Source organism: Babylonia areolata, chromosome 18 (assembly GCF_041734735.1).
Source record: "Babylonia areolata isolate BAREFJ2019XMU chromosome 18, ASM4173473v1, whole genome shotgun sequence".
Lineage (NCBI taxonomy): Eukaryota > Metazoa > Mollusca > Gastropoda > Neogastropoda > Buccinidae > Babylonia > Babylonia areolata.
This window is the reverse complement of record NC_134893.1, coordinates 55,784,555-55,812,054: the sequence shown is the minus strand read 5'-3', so window position 1 is coordinate 55,812,054 and position 27,500 is coordinate 55,784,555. Positions and strand designations below refer to the sequence as shown.

General features: G+C 45.7%; 1 protein-coding gene across 2 annotated transcripts in view; it reads right to left on the bottom strand.

Moving 5' to 3' along the window:
- LOC143292929 (mitogen-activated protein kinase kinase kinase 13-like) overlaps positions 1-27,500 on the bottom strand; it is a 112,242-nt gene that overhangs the window by 62,836 nt on the left and 21,906 nt on the right. The window contains exon 2 of one of the 2 annotated variants that reach the window (XM_076603625.1): positions 21,798-22,229. The gene's annotated coding sequence lies outside the window, so the exon portion shown is untranslated. Of the gene's footprint in view, positions 1-1,749; positions 1,831-21,797; positions 22,230-27,500 lie in introns of those variants that run through there. The other variant, XM_076603628.1, reaches the window with a different exon arrangement.

Sequence of the window (27,500 nt, the reverse complement as noted above, 5' to 3'; positions counted from 1 at the left end):
TGAACTGCGATCCAAAACGTCTTTGTCACGACTCCGCATAAATTTATTGCAAATGCCTAAGTTACGATAAGGTAGAACAAAACATTTTTAACAACTTTTTTTTTTTGCTCGTGTGTGTGTGTGTGTGTGTGTGTGTGTGTGTGTGTGTGTGTGTGTGTATGTGTGTGTGTTTGCAACTATGTTGTGTGAAAAGGATAAGGAAGAATTTCATTTCTTGAATTTGAAATGTGAAAGTGCTTTGACAATGATGAGATGATTGGAAATAATTTTTTTAAGTGGCATGTTGCTAATTTATTGCAATATATTTGGTTACTTTGTATTACTTTGATAAAGAAAAGCAGTCCATCATGTTCTAGAAAGAGGACACAATTTATAAGTACGTTTTTCATCAAGAAATTCCACTGTAACTGAAGAAAAAATCAGTTGAAAAAAGAACTGACATAATTCATATGACAAGAACATTATATCGCCTTATTTGCTTCGTGCTGTAACCCACACCCTCCGCCCATCTCCTTCCCCGTAAAATTTCATTTCTTTGATTTGTTATGCAGTATACATTACCGTTGGTAAGATGAATAGAATACATGCATCCCACAGTTGCTATCTACTTTCGTCTTGCTCACTTCGCTCCCCGCTCTTTTTTTTTCTTTTTTTTTTCTTCTTCTTCTTCTTTTTCCCATGTATCTTGCATTTTGTAGTTTATTACATAACGACAGTTACACACACCAACGTCGGTATGCAATGTTTCAAACTGGTCTCACCTTTTCTCAGACTCTTTCTTCTACATTGTGCCAAGTATTGTTGTGGTAAGTACTTTTGCAGGAGAGCGTAGGGGGAAATGGGGGGATGGGGGGGGGGGTGCGGGGTCATAATTATTCAATTAATAAACCCTTTTCCGATACAACTGAGACTGCAAAATGTTCAGTACTGCTGACCTCACCCATACGCAAATGGGCCTTCTATGGGATAACCATGGCATTCATCTCTCCGGTGAAACAATATTGGAACAATACGAAAATGTCCACCTACACAAAACTCTGGTCTCAGACCTCGTCAGAATGATCTGCGGCAACTGCGCGTTAAGGTGAACTGGGGGTGGGAAATGAGACAGGCAGGTAGATAATATGCAAGCAGCACAATGTGTGTGTGTGTGTGTGTGTGTGTGTGTGTGTGTGTGTGTGTGTGTGTGTGAGAGAGAGAGAGAGAGAGAGAGAGAGAGAGAGAGAGAGATTATTCTGTCCTTAAAAGTGACTTCGTTGATTTACTTGAACAGTTTGCAAAAATAACGATACTGAACGCGGCGCGCGCGCGTCTGTATGTGTGAATGTGTGTGTGTGTGTGAATATGTGCGCGCGCGTCTATGTGTATGTGTGTGCGGGGGTGGGGGGGGGGGGGGAGTGCATGCGTGCGTGTGTGTATGTAAAGGAAAGTAAAGGTTTACGTGTATACAAACATCCCAGATCAAGAATATCCATCACCAACCCTTATGAACACTATCTAGTTCACTGATCGTGGCTAATTCCGTTGGTGAGGCACTCCTGGTTTCTACTTTCTTCGAGAAAGAGGGACAGCAAACTGGGAACAAAGAGTTCCGACATGGACGTGATTCAATAAAGAACAGAAGAACAAAAAAGAAAGATGAAATAATATTATCATTAAAAAAATGCAGAAAAGATCTACAGTGTTTCCGAACAGCGGCAAACAAAGTGCTGTTACTAAACAATGAACCCTTTTCATTTCCAAACGCACCGGTTTCAAAAAGCACAGCAGGTGTCGCGCCGGATTGTCTGCTCCGATGTGTGGACTGGTTGTTTTTCTTTTGTAGCTCGGGAGGCCCAGCGACTTGGCGTCAACCACAACCCCTGTCTCCGTCGCTAGAGATGAAAGCTTGCGTCAAAAGTGGCACACATACACACACACGCATGCACGCGCCCCTCTCTCCGTCTCTAGAGATGAAAGCTTGCGTTAAAAATGGCGCGCACACACACACACACACACACACACACAGAGTCAGAGAGACAAGCAGACAAGCAAGCAGACCGAGGGACGGTTAAGAAGGGGGAGGGGCGAGTTTGGGAAGAATCTTCCACAGAGCCCAGACAGAACGGGAGAGAAAAGAAGAAGCCGCCAGAAGTCAGAAAAGAGGACGGCCCAAATCACCTCGTTTCATCGATAGACGTCACGGTCCCCCTCCCACCCTAACTCCCCTACCCCCCGCCCCCGACCCCCACAACACACACACACACACATCTATCAACCCACCCCTTCTCCTTCTGCACCCCCCTACCGCCCCCCGCCATATCCACCCCACTCAAGGTTTATTCGCTTTCCCTTCTTTGACCAACCCTCACATCCCTTCACTCCCCACTCTCCTCCCTCCGCCATCATCTTTTTTTTCACCCAGCCCCGTGCATCCATCTCATGTCTCCTGGGGAAAGGGAGGCAGAGGGAGGGGTGGTCTTTTCTTAGCTCAGCTTATCGATGGAAAGACAGATAGATGGATGGGCAGACAGCTGCACAGATGGACGGACGGACTGAGGGCCAAACCAACTTATATAAAAACAGACAGATAGATGGACTGATGGATACATACATAGATGGATATATACAAACAGATTTGATGGACAGTCACACACAGATACATAGATGCATACATGCATACATTCATGTATACATACATAAATACATAGACAAAAACAGAAAGACATGCGCTTGCATAAACGTTTTATGTAGCGTTTTAGTGTTTGGTACTGGTCCCTGTGACACTGCACCGGAAACACTTTCTCTGTGCGAGACAATGGAACAATCAATCTCTCCTTTCTTCTTCCTTCCACTTCCATCTCTCTCTCTCTTCTGTTTCTCAGACAAACAGACCGACGAAGGAACATAAAAGAATAAAAAATACGAGACCAGATGTGTTCGTTTTCCATAAAGATGTGGAAGAAGCGTTAAAAAAAACTGTCTTGTTTTAACTTTTCACCTTTAAAACTGATATGCGCATGGAGTGTGGTAGTGGTTTTAAAAACGCTCTTAAAATCTGCAAGTGGAAAAATACCAGACTACGGGCTATGGGAGCCGTTAACAGGGGACAATAATCTACAGGGGACTAAAAGGAACTCTTAAAAGAAGTCCCACTATCAAAAACTGGACACCGCACTCTAAGCCTTTGGGGCTCATGGGACGACGTATCTTAACATTTACAAGTGGAAAAATACGGAAAACAAAGGCATCTGGATTTGGATTTATTGTTCACTCTTTAGTAGTATATTATACATCATCAAATGAGCCACACTACTCAATAACAACACAAGACACGGAACAACTCGGCTAATACAATAAAGACATCACAACAATAACATGATGACAACGATAATAACATGACAAAAACATAATAAAAATTACATAACAACAACAGTGTAACAATATAACTACGACGACAACACAACAATATGGGGCAGCCACCACTATAGCATCACACCACTTACGAAATAAACACTTTACAACAATAGCAAATAACAGCAACAATACGAAAAGAAAACGACAACGATCCAAATATATCACACACACACACACACACACACACACACACACACACACACACAGAGTTGCGCGCGCGAGCACACATACACACACGCGCGCGCGCGCGCAAAAGCACGCGCGCACTTGCATGCAAAAACAGATGAAAAGAAAATAGGTGAGAAAAAAAGACTACATTTGCCATCCCATCACTAATAAAGAAAAGGGAAAACAAAAACAAACAAACAAAAACATGTATATATGCTACAAGGATCTGCCTCTCTCTCTTCCAAAGAAGAAAAAGCCGATCGAACTACAAATTCACAAAAAGCAAGAGCGCTGACAAGTTGTTTGTTTGTTTGTTTTAATATTGGCGAAATTAAATCTACACCTCACGACGCAGTTGTCAACCTCCGTGTCATGGCATGCTTCCCGAATTCCTTCCCCCCCAAAAGCAGCCAGCCATCAGTGTGTCACCCCCAATAGACGACCCAGCCCCGACCCACGTCACATGGTAATGAGTTTTCGCTGATTGACACTGCGCCTGCCAGCACCCCTCCGTTCCACACCCCCTTTTATTACAGCACACAACGCCACCTCCCTTGATGGGACTGACATAGTTTAATCTCATTCGTCAATCCTCCTTCGCATTAACCGAGTTGTCAATGCCTTCCTGGTTCGTTTGTTCGTGAGTGTGTGGGTGGGTGGGTGGGTTGATGGGTAAAAGGTTGGTAAGTTGGTTGGATGGATTTGAACGGGTTGGTGGGTGGCTAGATGGTAAGGTGGGTGTGATGGAGGTGGGGGTGGGGTTAGTCAGAAGACAAATGTAAAATTCTTAATTAATTGAGCTTTCGGTGTTGTTGTATAAGTCGTTTTTACTGGTGAAGACGTTATATTTTGAAGTACTAAAAGGTTACGTTCTTGACACTGTCTCTGAAGAAAAAACACCACTGGTGTATGCTCAGCAGCTTATAATAACCTAGCCAACCGTGAAGTTACCTGTTTTTTTATTTGTTGTTGTTTCGTTTTGGTGTTTGTTTTTTTGCTTGTTTGTTTGTTTGTTTGTTTGTTTTGAGTTTTTCTTTTAAAGGGGGATGTGAAATGAAGTCGCGCGCACGACATAACATTCTTGACGTGTTTGCAGACAGAAGCCATGCAGAGGCGAGTCAGTAGTTGTAATCTCGATAACGTGTTTGCAGAAATTCAGCATTGCATTTTTCACAACCATTTTTAAAGTAATTAGTACGCAGTCAGATGTGATATTCTTAAGAATATTTTCATGGTTAAAACAATAGGAATTGTAGCGTTCATGACAATCTTGAGAGCAAGAAATCAAAGTGATATTCATTTCAACGCTTCCAGCTTCGGTTTCAAGTTAGCATCAAAGCGTGCGGATTGATCCATATACGCTACACCGGATCTGCTTGTATGTGAATAAATAAGTTAATGAAATTTAAACAAAAACCGAAGCAGATACCTGACCAGCACATAAACGTTTTCATGAATGAGAAACTGGTCATTATTCACCTCTCTCTCTCTCTCTCTCTCTCTCTCTCCGTGTGTGTGTGTGTGTGTGTGTGTGTGTGTGTGTGTGTGTGTGTGTGTGTGTGTGTGTGTGAGTGTTTTAGCGGGCGTACAGAAAAAAAAAGTTTTAGGAATTAATCATCAGCTGCGTCAACCATGATCCTATTAATAGCCAGGTCTTACCAACATCAACTATGACATCACAAGCGATCGTATGATTAAATGTCACCCCAACACCAGTCTTGATGAGTCAGTAAGCTGGGTTTTAATATCGCTTGTACTATTATTCATATCCTTAATTCCAGTCACGGAAAGGTTCTTAATCATTCACCTTTGGGCACATCAACAATGGTCTTAAGAGAAGCAGGTCATTGTCAATTGTTCTGTCCCCTTTATTTTTTCGTGCTGAACACGATCATTTCTCGTTTGTACTTGAATCGATTTTCATATGGAACACAATACAAATAACACGATTGTGAAATTAAACAAGTTAAGCCACAGGGTTATGTCACTTGCATTTAGTTACATATGCCTGCACTTACGTAGCTAATGACTGTGTTATCTTTAAGGTGCTAATACGTAAACACTTGATAAATAAATGATACAAGCTCTTTATAAGCTATCAACTCTGTTATTGATAAATAGGTTAACTGATCGTTTCTGATCACACACACACACACACACACACACACCACACACACACACACACACAACCACTGAGAACAATTATTTCTTCCTTCACGAGAAAGAGACCATTACGCCTATCACTGTTCTGCTGATGGCTACCACAAACAATCTTGACCTTTCACGTAGACACAGTCCTCTTACCTTTCTTGATGCCCAACACGAAATCCCATTCTGTCCCCGCCATCCTGGGGGGAAGGAAGGAAAGAAGGAGAAAAGGGGGAAATGGGGTGATCACTTTTAGAATAAAAACACCAATCGTCTCACAGAAGCACTTAGTACTGATACAGCAAGTTTTGACGACTGCCCACACACACACACTCACACAAAAGAAACACCCAAGAGATCACCACTGCATCCACACACAATCCACAGCACTGTGTCACAGTTGATCCCCCCCCTAAACGCAAGAGACGTGGGATCACTCAGGAACTCCACCACCCGACAGAGGCACCATTCAGCAGGGCCGGGGTGGGAGGGAAAAGTGATGTGGTGGTGAACAAGGTAGAAGAAGAACGAAGACAGACCCCAAACAGAACGAACACGCAAGCTCAGCAAGCCCCACAGAAGCCTATCGCTCAGGCCGAAGCTCGAAGAAGGTGAGGGGATGAAAAGAAGACCACGTCGAAGACGACGAAGACACACCGAGTGTTGTCCAACAGCACGAAACTTTGGATGGCGATTTGCACAGAGTCAGCGATGTGAAGGTGTCAGGCACGGCTCAAGGCCATGCTCCTCTTTGCACGGAGACAGCACTTGCCAGTCACACGCACACACACACACACACACGACACCGCACGCTGCCTCACGAGCAGCACGAGCACGAGCTGGGGCCGTACGTCACTCAGCCAGGTCTCTCTCTCTCTCTCTCCACCCAGTCCAAGACAGCCCAGCACGCAAGACGCTTGCCGCTCAGGCACAGACGGAGACGTCACGGCAGCAAGCAACAGCACCAACGCCAGCAGCAACAGCACAGCCTCTGTGGAGAAATCTCTCTGTGTGTGTGCGTCAGTGAGATTGCGCGTGCGCGCGCGCGCGGCTTTACCCGACACTCACTCAAGTCTATAACGGCATTTCCTCAGCCTCTTCTCTGTATTTGTCCAGTCGATACTGGGCATCAATGGACGCCACTAGTTGCTATATATGGAAGTCGTGCGAAAGCAGCGCCATGGCAACGCCAGGCAGGAATCGATCCACGTCTTGTTTTCTAGGCCACGGGCAGCCAATGAGACGCAAGAGGCGGACGGGGAAGTGGGGGGTGGTTGAAGGAAAGGGACGCTGCCAAAGCATTGATTTTCCCCCCTCTCTCAGACTCAGAAAAAGAACAGGGGTGGAAGAAACCACGGAAAGGGAGAGGTAGGCAAGTTAGGGTGGAGATGAACACACACACACACACACACACACACACACACACACACACACAGAGTAAAACTCGAAAAGAAGCTTAGACCACGGAATGTATGCCACTCCACACTGAACACGGACAATCCTCTTCCTTCTTTCACCCCCTCTCCGCCCCCTTCCTGAAGTTCTACCCCTGCTCTCGCACTCTCCCTGCACTCCCCTCCCCATGTCCCCTCTCTCCCAGCCAAGGGGCATGGGAGGGCAGAGCGGCACGCAGAGGCCGATATGACAGAAGGGACAAGACCACTCCGCTTCGGGTCCCCCCTCTACACACACAGCACGGAACGAGTGCCACACCATGCACTGCTCTGCTGTGTCAGCACTCCTTTGGACACTTGTTGGCCCAGCCAGCCGTGACATATCGGTGACGGTTACTGCGTAAAATTCTGATCCATCCACTTGTTGTTTCCTCTTCTGAATACTACCCCTATCCTTTTTTCTTCGTGGGAAGAATAGGATCTTCACGGTCGACCATTCCCTCAATGAGGACTTTGACAAGGCTCTTTGAAACGTCCCAGGACATTAGGACTCATTTCAGAACTTGGCCTACATTTACTGCGTCTTCAGCACAGCATTTACATTAACCACCTGTCCCGCAATGTCATCCCGATGGTATTATCGGTATCTTCCTTCCCTTGTTCACTCCCTCCTCACTGATCATCATGGACTAATGGAAATATGTTTCCCAGAATCAATACTTGTGTTGGCCCTTCATGGACTGCTCACTTTGGTGACACTAGTTTCGATTTCCTCTTCACAACAAAATACAACACAGCACAATACATCCTTATTCATCCAATGACTCGTCACTCACACAACACGAACATGTACACGTGACCAAGCTTGAACTAAAAAGTAAAACGTATTAATCAAGTTCAATACAAACAGGAAATACAACACAGCCGCTTGATTTATAACCCAACAAAAGAGATATATTCTGAAACAGCACTTAATTAAAGAAACACTATTTCAGAATAATAAACACGACTATAAATTTTGTTATAAATTCTGAAATGGCGGGTTCAATTCTAAAGCAACACAGCATGCAGTAAAACAGACCTCTTCTAAATTTAGAAACTTTATCCCAGGAAAAGAACCTATTCCGAGTTGATCGTTTTAAATTCTTAAACTGAAGGATCTATATAAAGCAGCTTCCATTTCTGTAGTGGATTTGCGTCAATGACAACAATGTGGGCAGAATTACGGGGGCAGCCATAGGAGTGCTGTGGCGGTCTCCACCTAATTGAGGGTCGCCGATTAATCAAGTCTCGCTGTCCAACAAAGCTGTCATAGGTGACCTGGCTTCGGATGCTCTTTGTACGCTGAATCCAACCATGTACAACATGCTCGACATCAGTGCATGGTCTTACCTCGTGAGCTGCCACGCAGATGTTGGTTTAATTAAGGGCTTGTTGCCTTTCGCTCTTCGCGTCTTTCTGTTGCTGTGGTCTGTGGCGGAGTGTATGTATTCTGCTAGTTCTAGGACCGCAACAGAACGAACCTGGGTGTGGCTGTGGGCGGCGGGACGAGATCCGGGATCGGGGAGGTTAACTGCGAGTAAAAAAAATGGCACATGTCATGCGTTTAACATCTGATCCAGTGTTCTCCAGTGATCATGGTTTGGTTTTGAGGCTCAGGTTGGTCGAAGGGTTGTGTCACTGGGAAAGGCTCTACTCCGATTTTCCTCAATCCACCCTGGTGTGAACTGGTACCTGACCTGTGGGGGGCGGGGGTGGAGGACTGGGGGGGAGCGTGGGGTAGAACAGGGGATGGAGAGGATTGGGTCAATATCCTGGTGCCGATTCCAGGACTGGAACCCTGGCTGGACACAGCGGATATGAATTCACTGCCCCGGTGGCCGTAAAAGGCTATTGTATCGGACCTTTAACCTTTAACTTAATGCCATTGAAAGGACATGGAAAATGGAACAGAAAAAGGGTGAAAAGAAAGAGAGAAAAAACCAACTAACTTCTTTTTAAAAGAAAAGACAGGAGTGAGAGTCACACACACATCGTGATTTCCTGTTCTGAAGTTCTCGTGAAAACTGACAATTCTTGAGAAGAATGCGGAATGAGGCAATGCGTAATAGCTATAAATATTGTGTTATAAACTTGAAGCTTCACGTCAAATTCACTTAACCCTTTCACTGCCAAACTCGCATTTATGCAGCAGCTAGGTAGAGGATCCATGTCACTGAAGGGTGACCAGATCATGGGTCTGTTATCCATGAACCTACTGCTCTTTATGTTCGGCGAAATTTGGCCAAGCAGAGCAAACCAATAGGCCTAGTTTGCATCAGTTTGACATGGTACAGTATATGACACCAAACAGGCATTTTACAAAATTGCTGCCAACGGACAGGAAATAAAAAGACGTGTGTGTGTGTGTGTGTGTGTGTGTGTGTGTGTGTGTGTGTGTGTGTGTTGTGTGTGCGTGCGTGCGTGCGTGTGGGGTGTGTGTGTGTGTGTGTGTGTGTGTGTGTGTGTCCTTGTGCACATATTATTTTGAGTGCGGGTGCACATGTATATATGTTTATCTGTGCTGCGTTTGTGTATGTGCATTTGCGTGCGTACGTACATGCGAGTGTGTATCTTTGTGTGTGTGTGTGTGTGTGTGTGTGTGTGTGTGTGTGTGTGTGTACGTGAGTGCATACGAACTTTCGTGATATCATGTCAGGAAGCCGTAAAACTCGACCCTCTGACGTCAGAACTGGGGCCAAACAATCAGGGATTTGAAGGCAGCGTGGGCCACACGTCAAGACCCAGCTGACGTCAATTCCTTCTGTTCTGGCAGTGCTGAGGGAGATCAGACGGCTCTTCTGGAAGGAAGGAAGGAGACCCTGAGTTTGCGATCGATGATTGTTCAGTCACCCAGTATGGAAAAAAAGGGGGGGAACAGGAGGAAAAAAAAAACGGAAAAAGGGAAGGGACAGAGGGAGTAGAATCTCACCATGACGTCAGAACTGACAAGGGCTTGATACACGCAGAATTTGCGCAGTATCAAAAGGACTGTGCCTATTTCCCTCTCCCTCTGATTTTGTGTGTGTGTGTGTCTGTGTGTGTGTGTGTGTGTGTGTGTGTGTGTGCGAACGTGTGTGTGTGTGTGTGTGTGTGTGTGTGTGTGTGTGTATGCGAACGTTGGGTGTGGGCAAAGACGAGTGCTCCCTTACGAAGCCGCTCCCCCTCCCCGACCCCCCGACCCCACCCCTCTTCCCCCCTCACCCCCCACACCTCCTTGCCCCTGAAATGTGTGGTTTTGGGGAGGGCTGATCGTTTACAGATGACGTCAAACCTGTCAATACAAATTCCCGTGCCCTACATTATGCCAGAGATGCAAGTCAGCAGATTGGAGACAAGGGGGTGGGATGGGAAGGGGGGAAGGGGGGGGGGGGGCTTAATGCCATCTGAGGCACGACGCGGCCAGACGACAAGATGTTGCTATGGGCTCCTTTTGGAGAGGTGCAGTACTGCACTCCATGACAAGAAAACACCCAATGGATAATGACTAGGGTGGCAATGGCAAAGAAAAAAAAAAGCAGAGATAGAGTGATAGCAATGGTATGAACATCCGTGTGAAAACATGAGACAATATTCATCAGTGCTCTCAGTACTGTAGAGGTTTCTAGACAGTCAAGCCAACCGAGGAACCTTTCTGGAAGGAAAGGTGTAACAAAGAAAAATTAGTTTTTAAAAAATAAGGCCATTTAACTTTTTCAACGGAAAGATAAGCGAAATAGATCATTTCAAGTTGGTGGCTTAGTACGATAGTAAAACTATTTCAACGAATAATATATAACCCTCTGAACCCGTTTTGAAGGGGGGAAAGGAGGAATGAAATATAATATCTATGGCAGAAACAACAAATAAAGGGAGAGGGAAGAACGAAAATACCGAAACTACACCCCAAAAAATCTATACTCAACAGCAAGCAAAACACCTCCATCAATGACTGGACAAGGTAGTGAGAATCTCACCGTTTTCACCTGTAGCTAAACACAGAAACAAGATAACTGTTGCTATGACTTTCTAAATAAAGCGTCAATGTCAGTGCCTGAACCCAGTCACAATATACAGACTATCCTGTGCAGCAAACAAGCTTGAATACGCTGGTCACTGGCAAATACACCTCGATTTCCTACAGTCTCATTGAGACAATAATCAACGAAAATAGCACATGTTAAAAAAAAAAAAAAAAAAAAAAAAAAAACTACCGTCGTCAAATTCCAAGCACAAAAGTCTAACCGTAAATTCTCGACTTCAGAGTAAACGAAAAATAGCAACAACAAAAATGTGTAGAGACCAAAGACACAGACAGGGTTTTGTTGTTGTTGTTGACTGAACCATGAGGCAGACAACACCACAGAAGGTAAAGGCATGACGACAGCATACAAACAAGAACAACAGAAAACAGGAAAATTGCCTCCCCCACCAAGCCTCCTCCTCTTCCCTCCAAAACGTTCTAAAGGACCGGAGAATACTGTACCCTACCTAACACACACCAAAAAAAAAGAAGAAAAAAAGAAGACTATATTCCACCACCAGGATTTCTAAAGGGCAGGAGACAGTGTAAGTGTACAAACACGCCTATCATTCCGACGGGAGAACCTGCCACACCTTCCGTAAGATCTGCTGAATTTGCCTTCATCAACAGACAACGTCTGAGCACTCAGCAGACGGACTGTCTTCGGGGTGGAAAATGGCGGAATAGTTAAGACGCTTATCTGCCAATACAGTATCCGTGAGGGTCTGGGTTCGAATTCCGGTCACGCCCTTTCTACCAAGATTGACTGCAAAATCAAACTGAGCGTATAATAAAATCATTCGGATGAGACGATGAACCGAGGTCCCGTGTGCAGCACGCACTTGGCGCACTTAAAGAAACCACGACAAGTGTTGTACCTCTGGCAAAATTCTATAGACGAAACCCACTCTGATAAGTACACAAACATATGCATGTACTCAAGGCCTGGCAAGTGCGTTGTATAATGCTGCTGGTGAGGCAGCTGCATAGGAAATGTGGTGTTGTGTATATGGATTTGTCCGACCGCAGTGACACGTTCTGGAGAAACTGAAGACAGTAACTGTACTGTTGAAGACCTGACGTGTAGTCGGGCTGTTACCCACCACAGAACCTACGACCACCACAGAACCTACAACCGTTATCACAGAACCTACAACCGTTATCACAGAACCTATAACCACCACCATAGAACCTACAACCACCCCAGAAGTTACAACCACTAGAGAAACTACAACCACCACAGAACCTTCAACCACAACCCCAGAATCTTCAACTACCCCAAAACTTACAACCACCACAGAACTTTCAACCACTTTAGAACCTACAACCGTCACAGAACCTACAACCACAATAGCCTACAACCACCACCAAAGAACCTACAACCACCACCACAGAACCTACAACCACAATAACCTACTACAACAACCACAGCACCTACAACAACCACCACAGAACCTACAACCACCCCAAAACTTACAACCACCACAGAACCTACAACCACCCAGAACCAACTGCTATCACTGATGACAGTGACTGCACTGTAGAAGAGCTAACGTGCAGTCGGGCTGTTATCCGCTGATTGACATGTCAGATAGCTTCAGATGTCTGGGCACACTGACCGTCTCGCCTGCCGTTTGTCTTTCGTTTTGCCCGTCTCCCAATTTGTGTCTCCCCTTTTGCCTGTTTCCCAAGTTTTCCTGTCTTACATTCAATCATGTTGCTTCTCGCTCAGCCCATGGCAACGTCTGCCAATGGGTTTTGAGCATCGACTGAGAACTGCTGGCACTTCATATTCATACACACATTTTAAAATGCATACGCGTGTGTACATGCGCACACTTTGACTTTAATTAAAAAAAAAAAATTTTTTTTTAAATCTTTGTTTGGAGCTGATCCTAGTGTTTCATTTTACACATTCCACAGAGTCATTAACCTCTGGTGGTTGAAATACTTTGTTAAGTTTAATGAAATAGAATCAATAAGCTGGGCTTACGACGTAGCTGTTCCATTTAAAAAAGACACCTAGGTTACAATTTTTTCCGTCCGTCTGTGCGTTCTGTGTGTGGCATGTTCTGCACGTCCCCCTGTTTTTTGCTCCTTTTTTATGCTAGCTGGTGGGGAGAACAAGCAACAATGGTTTGAATTATGTGCTTATGTCTTACAAGAAGTAATAGTACTTATACATTTGAAAACAGAAAATGAACTGAAAAGTTATGCCATACGTGATACACACGACCGCCAAAAACACACCTTACTATCTTTTCCATTTCACGTTAAAAAGCCAGCAGGACGTGATCCGTTTAAAAGCAGCTATGTGTCCGCCCTTGGGCAGCATAGCCATTCCATGCTGTTCCTCCAGCACTGCGGTCACTGGACGTCCTCACTGCAGACTTGCAGGCCAGCCCCACTCCGTTCGTTTCTTCACATGGTGGCGTCACCGGATTTGCTTGTGGAGGCTTCGCTTCCACTTCCGCTACTGGATACCCAATTCAGGGTTTGTCTGGTGACAGTTTTTGACTTGTCACGGGGCTGGAAGGCTGGATGTAATCTGTTTTCATCCTAACATTGGAATTCCGTTCACTTTACCAATACTTCTTTATTATTATTATGTCCTTAATGAATAAAATACGAAGCATATTCGTTGATCGACCGGCAGTTGTTGTTTTTTTCATCACTTACCACTGCCACGGCAGCCCTTCACCGTTCCCCCCACCCCCGTCTCCTTCTGCCCTATCCCGCCCCCTCCCTCTTCCCTCGACTCTACAGCCCATCCTTCGATTTTAGGTGTTTGTTGTTGTTGTTGTTGTTTATCTGTACACGAAAAACGTGCTTCGAGTTCACCCACCCCAAATATAACGACAAAAAAATAAAAAGAAACCGCTATTGGCTCAGGCCATCTGGAACACACACATCTTGAGTATGAAAAAGGTTATGTTGGTGCTTCATTATAGAATGTGTGTTCACTATCTCCTTGAATAAAATCGTCCTTGACACTGTCACCTTTTCACGTTTCCAACCCAACCCGTGGCAAATTCCGTCTCATGATTAGATGGCACGGGCAGCAACATCGAAAAACAGGGGAACCGAATCGTTTAAATGTCACAGAGCAATTGCGATCCCGGCAAAGAGATATCACAACACGGGTTCCTAACGTATATCTATAATTACGACATTCTCCCTGGCAGCGTCTACAATGCCTTCTTCTTTGTGCCTCGGGAACCGGTTCGATTCCGTTCAATTCACTCTGTTTACAGCCCTTATCCCACAGACGTGACCATCTCTGGGTGGGAGAGAAGGAGGGGGTTGGGGGGAGAGTGGGAGGAGGTGGAAGGGGGGTTTTCGCAGTGCGCAAACACAAACTGTTCTGATTCAATGGCCGCTCTCCCAGGGTCGCTTTTCACCCTCCAACCACTTCACTACATCGCCGCAGCGCACGGGCACCCCGGCAAGTGAAACTTTGTGTCCTTCCTCTCCCGCCTCTGGCAGATATACTGCGGACAGGACCCAGCGTCTTCCTTCAGCCCACACAGGGATCAGACCGGCCCGGCGGGTCCTCGATATATTGCGTGCAACAGACCCATCGACCCACGACCCAGACGGACAAGGAACGGATTCAAAAGGGGTTTTTTCCCCCATGCGCAACGGCAGTGACATTAAGGTTGGAGAGGGTGAAGGAAGGATGTGAAGGGAAAGGAGGAGAAAGAAGGATTGGGGGGTGGGGGTGGGGGTTCCTGAAAATGCCTGACGACCGACTTACTTCTCACTAAATGTCAACTGACACAGTGTGGAACGATTTAGCGAACATCTCGTGATGCTTTATTTGGAATTCTTGGAGAGAGGGAAAAAAATCAAAAGCAGTTAAAGAGTTGCTCAAATTGAGTGCTGCTCGGCTAGGAACCTTTTCAGGTACTGAGACGAACCGAAAAAAACAAACAAAAAAACCAAAAAAAACGTGCACACTGGCACGAATACACACGAGAGTGTACGCGCAAACTTTTTCTTATCTTCCGGTCTCTTTTTATGCTGTCATAAAAAACATGCGCTCACACACACACACACACACACACACACACACACACAAGCGCGCGCGCACGTGTGTTATGCCAGTATCCATGGAGGAATCATAAAACTGTGACTAAAATGGCGCCAACCTCTGAAGTAAAAGACATCAGTAGTGACTGAAAGACGTCAAGCAATGACGTAAAAATGTCATCCATATCGTCCGAAGCTATTTCCATACGGCCGTTCTGTCTCCGATTCAGTTAATTCCAATGGATCGATACGCTAACACAGCCTTTTACTGCGAAATCTGAACAAATGCCGCCTCATCCAATTATTTGGGGAGAAGTTCAAAACAACCAATTCCTATATATGTAAAAATCGAGCATATGTGTGTGTGTGTGTGTGTGTGTGTGTGTGTGTGTGTGTGTGTGTGTGTGTGATGTCTTCAAGCACGCACGCTAATGCACACTGGCGCAGAGGTTCATATGAAACACACACACACACACACACACACACACACACATTGTTACGGCTTTGTCGGAACGACTGGCCAAAATATAGGAAACTGGAGTGGACCACGATGACAAAAACCGTCGTGAGCACGACGCTTAAGTCAAACAGCACAGTATTTGTATTTGTATTTCTTTTTATCACAACAGATCTCTCTGTGTGAAATTCGGGCTGCTCTCTCCAGGGAGAGCGCGTCGCTACACTACAGCGCCACCCATTTTTTTTTTTTTTTTTTTTTTTCCTGCCTGCAGTTTTGATTGTTTTTCCTATCGAAGTGGATGTTTCTTCAGAATTTTGCCAGGAACAACCCGTTTGTTGCCGTGGGTTCTTTTACGTGCGCTAAGTGCATGCTGCACGCGGGACCTCGGTTTATCGTCTCATCCGAATGACTAGCTCCCAGACCACCACTCAAGGTCTAGTGGAGGGGGATAAAATATCATCGGCTAAGCCGTGATTCGAACCAGCGCGCTCAGATTCTCTCGCTTCCAATGCGGACGCGCTACCTCCACGCCATCACTCCACACCAAGCAGTAATACTGACAGTCCCATATCACCACGAGCACAGCGCAAGTCCCGCGTGTAGGCTTGAAGAACTCGGTACTGACCAAAAAAAATCAAAAACTGATAATCTTTGACTGGCGCTTGGGTTAGATTTTGTACCTACTTAATGTTGAATAAGCTAGCGAGGCAGCCATGGTAGCCTGAAAGACTTTCAGATGCAATCAGTTCGGATGCAGACAAGATAATGTTCTTTTGGACGTATCCACGGTAAAATACTTTCAGACAAAGCCATAGTACCTTTTTTTTCTAGTTTTTTTGTTTCTTTTTCAGAAGTTTATTCACCTACAAACGACACTTATTTCGCCGTGATTTACAGAGCGGGTGTCAACCCTAAAACGGGCGTTCACTGGTCAAAAAAGATTTTTTTTTTTAAAATTTTTTTTAAAAAATTAAAAAAAACCCGATTCGTCCGTGTGGAATATAGCACGCCATCAACGATTTGACTAATTGAAACCGACGCTGACAACCAGTAATGTCCCAGCGATGGTGATCATACACGACTCCTTTGCGATCAGGTTCCCACTATCAGCGTTAATGATACAGTTCATACGGTTTGTGTATCAGCATCTTTATCCATCCGTCAACATCAGTCTATTGACTCAGTCCCAAGTAATTACTCGCCATCTTGCTAAAGGGGGTGACGTACAGCATCCGATGCCTATGCCTGTCTGTGTGGCTGTTTGTCATCCAGTTGTTATACATATCTACATGTCTACAAGTCTGGGGCTGATCAGTTGCTTAATCAGTAAACTTCGAAAAGGCAAGTATAAAAATCGTATCTTATCATCATCATGGCATATTCCTGGCGTTTCTCTTTGATACATCTCACAGACTATTTCCCTGTTCCAGAGCCTGCTGCTGATGGAACTATAACACTGAAACATACATCCAGACTCTGGCTAAAGAACTGGTATCCCTCAACAACACTGCAATGAATTGTGTAACTCAGTTCTTCACTTTACACAACACACACACACACACACACACACACACACACACACACACACACACATGACACGTCCAATATCACTCGAAGTGAAAAGATGTTAAATCAAAGAAAGAACACACACACACGCGCGCGCGCTCTATTTTCACCTCAACACTTTTTCTGGCAAAAATAGCCCTTGGCCTATAGCAGGTAGTTGAGAACACCCCAATACACAGTAAAGAACTGGATTGCTTTGTTTCCCTCAGCAACAATGTTATGAATTCTGTAACTCAATTCTTTACAACACACACACACACACACACACACACACACACACACACACACACATTATATATATTTTTTTTTTTATTTCCCCTCACGTCCTTTTCCTGGCAAAATTAAAACGAACCTTTTCGCCCACAGCACGTAGTTGATTATGACCAAACAATTAGACAGCTGGCTCGACAGGGTGGGTGAAGTGAGATGTGGTGTGGTGTGTGGGTGGATACAAGGACGCGTGCGTGGGTGCGAAGAGAGTCTTTTAGTTAATTACGGCTCGGATCATCCCCATACATCTATTCCCTCTCTCCCCTCATCGTCATTATGTACGGTGTTTCATTCAGGAGCGACGGGTATTAGCTCGTCGGGTTAAGCATTTATTCATGAGACTGGGCGCTGAATCTCATGGGCTCTCAGTGACGTACGCTCCACGTTCAGATGCAATCCGTCCCTCTTCTTTGCCATGGTCATCGCGCGCGCACGTGCGCATGGGTGTGTGTGATTGTGTGTGGGGTTGGCAGGAGGGGGCGTTGCGTGTGCGTGTGTGTGTGTATGTGTAAGCGCGCGCAAGCGTGGCGCAATGATAATGATTCTACAAATCATATATCAAAAATAGTGAGTACAGCGCTTATACACGCACGTGCCTGCGAACGTGTGAGAGAGAGAGAGAGAGTGTGTGTGTGTGTGTGTGTGTGTCCGTTGACTTCAGTTGCCTCTCGCTTTCATCAAGCTTCGATTTCCCGCCTCTCTACGCTAATCCCCCCACCCCCACCCCACCCCACCCCCCTTCTCCTCCACCATCCCTGAATGCATTTTGTGGGACGCCCCAGTGCGGCCTGTCCGTTCCTGCCCTACCATGAAGTCTGCTGGCACACGACACCCATCACAAACGGCACAGCCAGGAAACGTCTTCTTGACGTCATACATCCCAGGCCATGAGGTAAAGAAAGGGGGGTGGGGTGGGGGTCAGGGGTTCATTTTCCAGCACCGTCCACTGAGGGAGAAGGGTGATGGGGATGAGTGGTGTGCGAGGGGTGGTCGCTCACTACACTAATCCGCCCACGCATTCTCGCCTCCTACTCCTCCTCCTCTGCCTTGTTTTCCCCCAGCCCAGAATGTGTTGCACCACAGTTCCACACTGCTGTTCGAGCATTGGCAGACTGACCAGTCAATAAGGATTACACACACACACACACACACACACACACACTCGCTCTCTTTGCTACGAAGCTCCCCACCCCCACCCCCCACGTCCCCATCCCAAACTTTTCACACCCCCAGTTCATTCCTTCGTCCCTTTTCCTGCTTCACCTTATGCATAACATTTGTTTTTATCCTGACTGAAGACTCACCCCCCACCCCCACCCCCCTCACCCCACCCCTCCACTGCCCCCAAACATCCTCCTACTTCCATCACTTAAATTCACTTTTTCTATATTTCCCCCACCCACCACCCCGCTTCCTCTTTCACTCCAACATCCCTCAAAACCCCCACTACGTGACGGGTGTGTCTGCAGTATTTGTATAAAAATATTTCCTTGTGTGATGGTGAGGAAAAGTCGCTGCACCGTTTCCTGCCATTGTGCTTAACTTGAGACACCACTGTCTTATTGTTTTCTGGTTGCGTTTCATGAACCCTACATATTCATGTACAGTTATCAGGGTTGCTGTTGGTGTCGTTGTTTTTGTTTTTTTCCCTGTGGAAGAGAGAGTCCTTGGCCTCTGTCGCTGCCCACACATACGATAGGCAGGCCATCTTCCTTCCCCTGTATCTGCCTGGTCACAAGCTGTCTTTGTGGGTGTGTTCGGGGAAAAGGAGAGGCTGGAGAGTGGTCGCCGACAATCGATGTGTGTATCTGATCGGGATGAGGGAGAACGGGGGAGGAGAGATAGGGAGGGGGGGATGGGGGGGGGGGAGAGGCGGGGATGTGTGTGGGTGGGTGAAGTGCGATGTGGTGTGGTGTGTGGGTGGATACAAGGACGCGTGCGTGGGTGCGAAGTGCGTGTTGCTTTGTATTGTGTTGTCTTATGTGTTGTGTTGTGGTATAGTGTGGTGTGATGTGGTGAGAGAGAGAGAGAGAAGAGAGAGAGCGTGAGAACGTGAGAGAGATCGGTGCGTAGTAATGACTGAGACAGAAAGGGGGGAAAGAGAGAGGGTGCGATAGCAGTAAGAGAGTAGGAGTGAGAACACACACACAACACACACACACACACACACACACACACATATATATATATATATATATATATATATATATACGTGCATATATATGTGTGTTTGTGTGTGTGTACAACTATGCGTGCGTACGGAAGACGCATGCGCGTGTATGAGAGCGTACGTGAGTGATTAAGTGTGTGTGCATGTGCAGTTGTGGAGATGAGAAACCGGGGGACACCTGTATGTCTGGACAAATATTGCATTGATTTTGGATTTCCTGACCGAATATTATAAACTGCGTTTGTACACAAAGACCAGTCCACATGTGCGCCGTCTTGTTGTACCAAATCTTATCATTTTAAAGGCCAGAAAAGAATATAAAGCAGGACCAAGGAAGGAGGACAAAGGAGAATAAGGAGGAGGAAGAGAGGAAAGCTCACCGAAAATTTCGATCAGGGGAAGGGTTAAAAAAAAAAAAAAAGTGCTCCGTCAGCGGAACGGAATATGCAGGTCACACTGGTAACAATACATTACCGCGAATGTTGCGCAATACCCCAAACCGTTCGTTCTGCCACACGCACACACACACACATAGTACTCCACAGTCTCTGCATGTGCATCTCCTTCTCTCTCTCTCTCTTTCTTCTTCTACTTTTTCTCGCTCTCTCTCTCTCACTCCCTCCCTCTCTTTCCTCAGTATCCCAAAGTCTTCATGGATCTCTCCCTGCCCCCCCCACCCCCCTCCCTCTTGGTTCTTTGCAGAAATCCAAAATGAATAGCATCCGGTTTCTTCTCCTTTCTTAAAAATATTGTTTATTCATTTATTTTTTGTTGTTGCGTAGCCATCTTTCATTTCAACTTGTGTTCGCCCCTGGTGCAAATCACCGCGACTCCACCCCCCTCTCCCCCCCGCCTCGCCCCCATGAAAACAATACCCCCGTCTGTTTCTTATGTGAGAATGGCATGTATGTGTGTGGATACGTGCTTGTGTCTGTGTGTGTGTGTTTGGGTGTTAGATTGTGTGTGTGCGTGCACGCGTATGCGTGTGCAACGAATAGATGCTTGTCTGTATGTTTGAAAACTGTAAGTGTGTACTGATTTACCGTTAAGATGGTGCTTAGTGGGTTTTATTTTACCCTTTCTTTTAGAACGTGTATTCCATAGTCCTCTCTCTCTCTCTCTCTTAATACCCTCTCGTGAATTATAAAGCCATCTCTCTATTCCTCTCTCTCAACCCCCTCTCTCTCTCTCTTAGTCTGTCTCTCACCATGTAGATCGACCCCAGTGGCGCGGAGAGGCCTGTGATTGCAACATCAGCAGTAAACACCAGACTCAGCCCGCAGCAACAACACAGACAGCAATCAATCAGCGCTCTGGTTAAATTTAGATGCGTGCGGACGCACGTGACTGGAGGCGTGACGTCAAAAATCTCCAGCAAAAGCGGGACAGCATGATAGGACAGCATGATATTCTTGAATTTAAAGGCTTGTCTGAAGCACGTGCCGACCGATGTTTTCATGGCGATCTCAAGACCTGATTATGCCGCTTCATAAAAAAAAATTATAATTTTTTTTTTAAGTGAGAGCGTGGGCAAGTTGGTTAGGCAGGTAGACTGGAAAAGTAGCAAAGTCCGGGTCAAGTCAGTTAGTGGATGTTTGACTGATTAGTAAAATACTTTCGCTGGCTTTCTGGATTGTTTACAAGAGCGATTTAGAGGGCGAACGAGCTGGTCATTCTGGGGGGCAAGCGAGTGAGTGGGTGAATGGGTGAGTGAGTGAATGAGTCACAATGAGTGAGTGACCGAATGAACGACTGTGTGAGTAACTAAACGAATCCGTGACCATGTTGGGGGTTAGGCGGGAGCTAAGGGGGTGTAGCACAACCCAGAACGCACAGAACACATACTGTGACAGTATAACTCCCTGAAAGACGCTGCGTTCACACAACGTGAATGCATACAGTCAGACAACTGCACTGTTCGGACCAACGAGCATCAAAATACTGAATATCGACGCACGCGCAAAAACTCCCATGGCTGCAGTGTCGCAGTCTGAGAGAGGAAGACTCCGACCACCTTGAAGTGAATACGAATAAGACACTAGAAGGGTCACACACACACACACACACACACACACACACACACACACACATAGAGAGACACAGACACAGACACACACACAATAACAAGGAGAATGAAAAAATGCTACTTACATCTTTCTTATTATGAAGAATGTCTGTTGCGCGTTGTGACCACGACGCCTTTACTCCGAAAGAGAGAGACAGAGACAAAAAAATAGAAGTTCAAAAATGTCCACACTGCGTTCTGTCAGTTAACATGTTTTGGTAAATTTCTGGATCAGGAATAATTAAATTACATGAACAGAACATGTACTCCCTGGGACAAGAAGGAGTTCTTAAGAAAATTCAGAGATTAAATCAAATGTCAGAGGTTTAAATATTGGCCTGGGTCTGGAACATACGGCGACGAGTGATGCTGATAAGATGCCACGTCTGGCAGTTTTACGCTTGAATCCTCAGGATGAAATCTCGGATCACACCTGTGATGGCATCCTGAAAGTTGTCAAGCTCTGAACAGGCGACTTCACTGCGGAGCGTATGTCCGAGGGAGGCCGTCGTTCGGTTCTGCACACATACAAGGTCAAGGTCTAGATTAAAAAAATAAGAATTAAAAAAAGTTATTATAAGAAAGACACCACACGGGTGTAAGAAAAAATCCCGAAAGGAACAAAATGGGAGACAAAACATGGCGACAATGTGAATTCTAAGATTACGCAGTCCATAATGAACACACACGCACGCACGCACGCTCGCGCGCACGCACGCACACGCACACACACACACACACACACATCCTCTGTCAGTATTATTTGTCTTGTTTGTTGTTGTCTGGGTGTGTGTTTTTTTCTGGTCACCTCTTGTGAATGAACTTTTCTTGCACTGCCCTTTATGCCGTCTGCATTGTCTGGCTTCCCATTGTTGTAACATGTTCCACAGTCCGGTTCTCTCTCATCTGAGTGTCTATCACTGTCCTCTCCTCTTTTATACGTGTTCTCCCTTTTCTGTGTCCACGTCGTTGTTTGTTTCATGCTGAGTGTAACAAATGGTGGGTTTGTGGGACAGACAATGTGCGTGCGTGCGTGCGTGTGTGCGTGTGTGTGTGTGTGTGTGTGTGTGTGTGTGTGTGTGTGTGTGTGTGTGTGTGTGTGTGTGTGTGTGTGTGTGTTTCAAACAGAACGAAAGAGAAATGACTCTCCAGACGAATAACAATAAACCAGGAAATTAATTATTTCATACTCTCCGAAGCTCAACCACTCACATCAATGGCATTTTCTTTTTGTAACGAATGCATAACAAAAGCTTGGAAATTGGAAACAGTATCAACAATGGTTACCAGCCATTGCGTAAAAAAAAAACACAATTACTGTGAGAAATAATGATGGCACACGATGCATTGTGGCCCAGTGGTGTTATGAATGAAATGTAACAGATGGCTGGGGGTGTCATTTCACGATGTGAAAGGGAGGATGGGAAGAGACAGAGGCAGGCAGAGAGACAGACAGACATAAAAGCATACATAAAAGGAGAGTGTTTTATTGTTCTTGTTGTTGTGTGTGTATTCATGTGTGAGTGAGTGAGTGTGTGTGTGTGGGGGGGGGTGGGGGGGGGGGGGGGGGGTCAGGGGGGTGCGTGTGTATGTGCGCGCGCACGCCCGTGTGTGTGTCCGACAATATGTGTATTTGTGTACACGACAGACACACACAGGGAGAAACAGACACAGTGTGCAACACTGGCCAGCACAGCAACAGCAAGACCAGATCAGGTCTTCGCTGACGTCAGCCATCAGTAGAAATGTTTTAACACTAAAGACAATTTGCCAGTCAGTTAATACTAAAAACTTAGTAAACAACCAATCAACATCCCAACCAACCACCCAGCTGTCCGCCTTTCCCTTCTTCTTTCCATGACACGACCAACTTCAACTTGCTGATGAATCTATCGTGGTTGATGCATGCTGGGTATTTTCCTGTTTCCATAAACCACCGAACACTGACATAGACTGCATGATCTTTTAGATGCGTATTTTGTTTTTTCAACACACGAAGCGGGTTCAGGCACAAGCAAATCTGCACATGATTACAGTGACCTGGGAGATCGGAAAAATCATCACCCCTCACTCACCAGATGTGCAGAAACCGGGAATCGAACTCAGGAAACTCGGGCTAATAATGCAGCGCGCCAAGCATTTGCCCACCGCATCCGACCCAGTTAAAAGTAAATCTCTTTTGTCACTGTGCACTCCAAGGTTATTGGTTTGCTATATTTGTGTTTTACGTCAACGTCCACAGGTGATTCTGTCGATGAGAACAAAGCACCCAAGTAAGGGGGCTAAACTAATACTGACATAATTATCATGGTATCACAACCAGTTCGTTTTCATCTATTAAATAATGAATATTATATAATGGGTAGTGGGCAATGTGAAGGTCGAGGGTTTCATGAATAGCATTTCCGGAAAGTCTGGCTTTCATACTGTATCTCCTTTCCCCCCCCCTTCGTTTGCTTCCTTTATTATATGTCTTTTATCTGTATCAACTTCACCGGAAAAGGTACAGAGATTTAGAAATGTTCAATGGCTATCCTGGATTCTCCACAAAAATCATACAACCTCTTAAAATAAAGCTGGAAGCAAAACCTTTTTTTACCTTTTGTTGTTGGTGGTGGGGTGTGTGTGCTTTTTTGTTTGTTTGTTTGTTGTTTTTATCAATACCAACGTTTACGACAATGATAACAATACATGTTCAATATTTATTCACCATGAGCAAAAACACGAAACCAAATCTTTTGTTCGGAATCCCAAGAAAAGCACACCGTCTGGAGATGAAGAAAATAAATAAATGAATAATTAATTAAATGAATAAAAACTATCATCATCATCATAGTCAACATAATCTTTCTTCTTCTTCTTATTATTATTATTATTGTCACTGTTGTTGTTGTTGTTGGTTGTTTTTATTATAAACAAACATTAAACCCTGTCCAAGCCTCAGATATCCCGTCTCGTTCACCTCTCGCTGCACTGGCGTGCACATGTGGACGGAGAGGGGGGGGGGAGGCCACGGGTGGTGGTGGTGGGTTCCTGGGGGCCGTTTTACGGTCCTTGTTCCCTTTGCACGCTGCTCACTGGTGCGTGTGAGGAAGAGTCTTGTTTGTCCTTCGTCAATATTTCACGGCCGCTGTGCTGGATTTAGTTAAAGGCACACACACACAAAGCCGGACGGACAGAGAGGCAGTGTCGGATCGATGCGGCCTATTGGCAGGCGAGCTGTGTTTACGCATTATTTCTGAGCTACGGGACGATTTCAACGGGTGCGGCTGAATGTGAATGTGTGTGTTCAAATTAAGCGAGTTGGAGTTCGAAAAAAGATCGAATGTGGTTTTAGAGTGTGCGTGCGTGCATGTTTGCATACTTGTGTGTGTGTGTGTGTGTGTGTGTGTGTGTGTGTGTGTGTGTGTGTTTGTGATAGTGTGTGTGTGTGTGTGTGTGTTTGTGATAATGTGTGTGTGTGTGAGAGAGAGAGAGAGATAGATTGAGAGAGAGAGAGAGAGAGTGTGTGTGTGTGTGTGTGTGTGTGTGTGTGTGTGTGTGTGATCCACTTCTCTCTGTCTCTCCCCCTTCTGATGTGTTTTGGTTTTGTACGCGTTTACCAGAATAGTGTGCTCAGTGTGCTGATGTGTCCACCTGACCCTCTTCTGTGACATGTCCCAAATAAGATATTGTAAAAACCAGAGATGTGGCCTTATTGAATAAACTGTCGTAATCTACCTTTCACCCCTCTCCGCACAAAAAGACATGCATACACATTCTCTCTCTCTCTGTGTCTCTCTCTCTCTCTCTATTTATTCATACATTTCATGTTCTCTCTTGTATCTGCGAGTTTCTTGTTTCTTTTCTGTTCTTTTTTAAATCTTTATTTCACTTGATTTCTTTACCGGAGAATATCATACATTTGTATTTGTATTTCTTTTTATCACAACAGATTTCCCTGTGTGAAATTCGGGCTGCTCTCCCCAGGGAGATCGCGTCGCTACACTACAGCGCCACCCATTTTTTGGTATTTTTTCCCGCTTGCAGTTTTATTTGTTTAACCTATTGCAATGGATTTTTCCACATAATTTTGCCAGGAACAACGCTTTTGTTGCCGTGGGTTCTTTTACGTGCGCCAAGCGCATGCTTCACACGGGACCTCGGTTCATCGTCTCATCTGAATGACATGTGGAGGTTTCTGTATGTGTGCGTATGCATTATGTGCGTAGTCTGCCCCTCTCTCATACCTAGGGGGGGAATTCTTCATTCATATCATTCCCACCCCCATCCCCCACTCTGTATCAGTTTGTCTGCTTCGTCCCCGCTCTCTCTGCTTAGCCAACAAGCCTCCCTTGATACAGTAATCTTCTCCCATCGTCGCAATGTGTATTTCCATCAGTATACTTGTGCATCGTCACTCGCAGTGCACCAAAATTATCTTATTCTGATGTGTGTGTGCTTCTTTTCTCCAGATGTTATAAATACTATACCTATATGTTATAAACATTATACTTATGCCTTGCATTATTTAATATAATTTAGTATTATGTAGTTTAGACTCTATAAGGGCGAGGACTGGATTTTTTTAAGCGCATCAGTGCTTATCTATTTTCCTCGAAAATAAAGAAATCTGTCTTGTCTTGTTTATCTTGTCTTTCTGTCTCCCTCTTTCTCTTTCACACACGCAAGCAAGCGCGCGCACAGACACGCGCGCGCGCGCTCAGACAAATCGTTCCATGCAGCACAGCACAGCACAGCACTGACAATAACCGCTTTCCACCGTGGATAAATCCGTCTAGGGGGAGGGGGTGGGGGGGGGGGGGAACCACCACCAAGAGGCTGACGCAACCTGCAACCGTGGCAGCATTTTCCATGTCGGGACCACGGCACTAAACAGGGTCGTCCAGTCCTCGTGTGCACCCCAGGGAGGCTATATCCGGATCAGCTAAAAGCTTCCAACTTCATCATATGGTTCTCTGCCTTTAGTCCGGGTGAGGGGAGTCGAGAGAGGGCTGGGAGGGGTACAGGATGAAGAGAGGGGAGAAGAGTGGGTGAAGAGGAAGGAGCAGAAATAGAGGGAAACCTGGACACACACACACACACACACACACACTGAAAGAGAAAGGGAGATGGCGAGAGAAGAGAGATGGAGAGGGGGAAGAGGCGGGAGTGTGGTGGGCGAGAGAGCGAAAACGGACATGGTTCACGGATCAAACAGGTCCTGCACGGCAAATAATGAACCTGTTTCCCTGCACAGACAGCGCGGGACTGCGAGGAGGTGGGACAGAGAGGGAAGGGGGTTGGGGGGTTGAGGAGGAGAACTGACAGACAGACAGACAGATAAAAACAATGACTGAGATAGAGAAGAAGACAAACAGAGACAAACAGAAAACAGAAGAGTCTGAGATAAAGAGAAAAGGAGAGAAAGGGACACACAGGGAGAAACATTCTGAAACAGACATACAGAGACAGAGAGAGAGACACAAACAGAAAACACAAGACTGAGACAGAGAGAAAAGGAGAAAGGGACACAGAGTCTGAGACAGAGCGAAATAGAGGGAAGGAGGGGAGAGAGACAGATACAGAGAAAGAGACAGAGAGAGACAAACAGAAAACAAAAGATTGAGACACAGAGGAAAAGAGAAAGGGTTACAGAGACTGAGACAGACCGAAATGGAGAGAGAGAGAGAGAGCGAGATCAAGAGAGAGAGAGAGAACAGACGTATACAATGTCACGGGTGACGGCTCACAAGGCCGTGCACAGAGAGAGAGCTGGGAGATAGAGGATGGGGCGGGGGTGGAGGGTG